Source organism: Arachis hypogaea, chromosome 13, assembly GCF_003086295.3.
Source record: "Arachis hypogaea cultivar Tifrunner chromosome 13, arahy.Tifrunner.gnm2.J5K5, whole genome shotgun sequence".
NCBI lineage: Eukaryota > Viridiplantae > Streptophyta > Magnoliopsida > Fabales > Fabaceae > Arachis > Arachis hypogaea.
In genome coordinates this window covers 99,195,391-99,199,001 of record NC_092048.1, presented here as the reverse complement: position 1 = coordinate 99,199,001, position 3,611 = coordinate 99,195,391, and the positions used below count along the sequence as shown (strand labels likewise).

At 40.4% G+C, this 3,611-nt stretch overlaps 1 non-coding gene across 1 annotated transcript; it reads left to right on the top strand.

The window, feature by feature from the left end:
* Positions 1-2,337: 2,337 nt before the first annotated feature.
* On the top strand, positions 2,338-2,445 carry LOC112739310 (small nucleolar RNA R71). Its single transcript, XR_003170242.1, has one exon. It is a non-coding gene; the product is annotated as a small nucleolar RNA R71 (small nucleolar RNA).
* The last annotated feature ends 1,166 nt before the right edge of the window (positions 2,446-3,611 follow it).

Below are 3,611 nucleotides of genomic sequence, written 5' to 3'. Positions count from 1 at the left end.
TATTCGGCCATATGGGTGGGATTGGGTGGGAAAGAGATGTTGAATTTTGAAGGAAAGTGGGTGTTTGGATGTGAGTGGTAAAGGGTTAATAGGGAAGAGTGTTTTATTGGGAATAGAGGATGATTGAGAAGAGAGAAGAGAGTGAGTGGAGGTAGGTGGGGATCCTGTGGGGTCCACAGATCCTGAGGTGATCCTGTGAGGTCCACAGATCTTGAGGTGTCAAGGCATTTACATCCCTGCACCAATTTAGGCTTGCAAAATGCCCTTGCACACAACTCTGGGCGTTCAGCGCCAGGTTGGTGCCCATTTTGGGCGTTCAACGCCTCTTTGCTGCCATTTCTGGCGTTGAACGCCAGAACCATGCTTGTTCTGGGCGTTCAGCGCCAGGATGCTCCCATTCTGGGCGTTCAGCGCCAGAACTATGCTCTGTTCTGGCGTTTGAACGCCAGACAGATGCTCCTCCAGGGTGTGATTTTTCTTCTGCTGTTTTTGATTCCGTTTTCAATTTTTATATTTATTTTGTGACTCCACATGATGATGAACCTAAGAAAACATGAAAAATAATCAAAAATAAGAATTAGATAAACATTGGGTTGCCTCCCAACAAGCGCTTCTTTAATGTCAATAGCTTGACAGTGGGCTCTCATGGAGCCTCACAGATGTGCAGAGCTTTGTTGAGACTCTCCAACACCAAACTTAGAGTTTGGATATGGGAGTTCAACACCAAACTTAGAGTTTGGTTGTGGCCTCCTAACACCAAACTTAGAGTTTGACTGTGGGGGCTCTGGTTGACTCTGCTTGGAGAGAAGCTTTTTCTGCTTCCTCTCTATGGTTGCAGAGGGAGATCCTTGAGTTTTGAATACAAGGGAGTTCTCATTCCATTGAAGGACTATTTCACCTCTGTCAACATCAATCACAGCTCTTGCTGTGGCCAGGAAAGGTCTTCCTAGGATGATGGATTCATCCTCTTCCTTTCCAGTATCCAGGACTATGAAATCAGCAGGGATGTAAAGGCCCTCAACCTTTACTAATACATCTTCTACTTGTCCATAAGCCTGTTTTCTTGAGCTGTCTGCCATCTCCAGTGAGATTTTAGCAGCTTGCACCCCATAGATTCCCAGTTTCTCTATTACAGAGAGGGGCATGAGGTTTATTCCTGAACCAAGGTCACACAGAGCCTTAAAGATCATGGTGCCTATGGTACAAGGGATTATGAACTTTCCAGGATCCTGTCTCTTCTGAGGCAATGTCAGTTGATCCAGATCACTTAGTTCATTGATGAATAAGGGAGGTTCAACTTCCCAAGCATCAATGCCAAATAATTTGGCATTCAGCTTCATGATTGCACCAAGAAACTTGGCAGTTTGCTCTTCAGTAATCCTCATTCTCTTCAGAAGAAGAATATTCATCAGAGCTCATGAAGGGCATAAGGAGGTTCAATGGAATCTCTATGGTCTCTAGATGAGCCTCAGAGTCCTTTGGTTCCCCAGAGGGAAGCTCCTTATTGATCACTGGACGTCCCAGGAGGTCTTCCTCCTTGGGATTCACGTCCTCTCCTCTCCTCACAGGTTCGGCCATGGCACTTATGTCAATGGCCTTGCACTCTCCTTTTGGGTTCTCTTCTGTATTACTTGGGAGAGTACTGGGAGGGATTTCAGTGATCCTTTTACTCAGCTGGCCCACTTGTGCTTCCAAATTTCTAATGGAAGACCTTGTTTCATTCATGAAACTTACAGTGGCCTTAGATATATCAGAGACTAGTTTTGCTAAATTAGAAGCATTTTGTTCAGAGTTCTCTGTCTGTTGCTGAGTGGATGATGGAAAAGGCTTGCTATTGCTAAACCTGTTTCTTCCACCATTATTAAAGCCTTGTTGGGGCTTTTGATCCTTCCATGAGAAATTTGGATGATTTCTCCATGTTGAGTTATAGGTGTTTCCATAAGGTTCACCTAAGTAATTTACCTCTGCTATTGCAGGGTTCTCAGGATCATAGGCTTCTTCTTCAAAAGATGCCTCTTGAGTACTGTTGGATGCAGCTTGCATTCCATGCAGACTCTGAGAAATCATATTGACTTGCTGAGTCAATATTTTATTCTGAGCCAATATGGCATTCAGAGTATCAACTTCAAGAACTCCCTTCTTCATAGGCGTCCCATTACTCACAGGATTCCTTTCAGAAGTGTACATGAACTGGTTATTAGCAACCATGTCAATGAGTTCTTGAGCTTCTGCAGGCGTTTTCTTTAGATGGATGGATCCACCTGCAGAAGTGTCCAGTGACATCTTTGATAGCTCAGATAAACCATCATAGAATATATCCAGGATGGTCCATTCTGAAAGCATGTCAGAAGGACACTTTTTGGTCAACTGTTTGTATCTTTCTCAAGCTTCATAGAGGGATTCACCTTCTTTCTGTCTGAAGGTTTGAACATCAGCTCTAAGCTTGCTCAGCTTTTGAGGAGGAAAGTACATGGCTAAGAAAGCCGTGACCAGCTTATCCCAAGAGTTCAGGCTGTCTTTGGGTTGAGAATCCAACCATAATCTAGCTCTGTCTCTTACAGCAAAAGGGAAAAGCATGAGCCTGTAGACTTCAGGATCTACTCCATTAGTCTTAACAGTATCACATATCTGCAAGAATTCAGTTAAGAACTGAAAAGGATCTTCAGATGGAAGTCCATGAAACTTGCAGTTCTGCTGCATTAGAGAAACTAATTGAGGTTTCAGCTCAAAGTTGTTTGCTCCAATGGCAGGAATGGAGATGCTTCTTCCATGTAAATTGGAATTAGGTGCAGTAAAGTCACCAAGCATCTTCCTTAAATTATTATTATTTTCGGCTGCCATCTCCTCTGCCTGTTCGAAAATTTCTGAAAGGTTATCTCTGGATTGTTGTATTTTAGCTTCTCTTAATTTTCTCTTCAGAGTCCTTTCAGGTTCTGGATCTGCTTCCACAAGAATGTTCTTATCCTTGCTCCTACTCATATGACAAGGAAGAAGGCACAGAAAAATAATAATAATAATAGAGATCCTTTATACCACAGTATAGGGATCCCTTTGTGAGTGGAAGAAAAGAGGGAGACAAAGAATGTGATGTAAAGGAAGAAACACAACTGTACCGATGGAAGAGATGTGAGATGAGATGTTAGGATATGAATGAATAAATAGAATAGGATGGGGGAGGGATAATTTTCGAAAATTAGTTTGAAAAAGAGTTAGTGATTTTTGAAAATAGTTTTTGAAAAATGTTTAGTAATTTTTTTTCGAAAATTTTGTTGAAATCAAAAATAAAAATTAAAAATAATTAGTTAATTAAAAAGAAATTTTGAAAAAGGGGGAAGATATTTTCGAAAATAGAGAGAGAGAGAGTTAGTTAGGTAGTTTTGAAAAAGTTAAGAAACAAACAAAAAGTTAGTTAGTTAGTTGAAACAAATTTTGAAAAGATAGGAAGTTAGGAGGTTAGAAAAGATATTTTGAAAAGATATTTTTGAAAAAGATAAGATGAGAAGATATTTTTGAAAAGATATGATAGAAATTAGTTTTTGAAAAAGATTTGATTTTTAAAATCACAATTAATGACTTGATTCATAAGAAATCACAAGATATGATTCTAGAAC